The sequence below is a fragment of the Microtus ochrogaster genome, chromosome 26, assembly GCF_000317375.1.
Source record: "Microtus ochrogaster isolate Prairie Vole_2 chromosome 26, MicOch1.0, whole genome shotgun sequence".
NCBI classification, from domain to species: domain Eukaryota; kingdom Metazoa; phylum Chordata; class Mammalia; order Rodentia; family Cricetidae; genus Microtus; species Microtus ochrogaster.
Genome location: NC_022025.1, coordinates 15,391,892 through 15,392,391, shown reverse-complemented (window position 1 = coordinate 15,392,391; position 500 = coordinate 15,391,892). Strand labels below are relative to the sequence as shown.

General features: G+C 33.4%; 1 protein-coding gene across 1 annotated transcript in view; it reads right to left on the bottom strand.

The window, feature by feature from the left end:
• The window catches only part of Rint1 (RAD50 interactor 1), a 39,103-nt gene that overhangs the window by 6,180 nt on the left and 32,423 nt on the right, over window positions 1-500 (bottom strand). The window lies entirely within an intron of this gene.

Here is a 500-nt window from a genome sequence, read left to right as displayed (position 1 = left end):
TTAAGACAGTTGGAACTGAAAGGAAATTTCTGAATGCTTGGATATTTCAGGCTTGGCATAACCCAACAACAGATGGTTATCAACAGACAATCAGAAACAGACGGAAGGCGAACTGTCATTTTTTTTTCTGGTTATGGAACTATACAACACAAAAACTTTGATGACATTTACTTAAAGCATTTAAAGTCTGAAGCACTGTGAAAATAATTGAAGGACTTTTGATGGGAAGATAAAATCAGCACCATAAAATCCAGAATCCATTCATACTTAATAGTCAACTCTTAAATTTTGTTCTTTCTCTTGCTTCGAGAAACAATATTTTAATTTTCTTTAGGTAAAGATGTTAGCCAAACCATCTTCATTAGCAGACAATGGCACCAAATAGTTGTGATGTTCTACAAAGAATTTCATTGACACTAAAAATCTGTTCCTGAATGAGTCTCTCACTGGATCATCTAGCATAAGAATGACAATTTGTTTCATGCTTTGAAAAGTCTTAG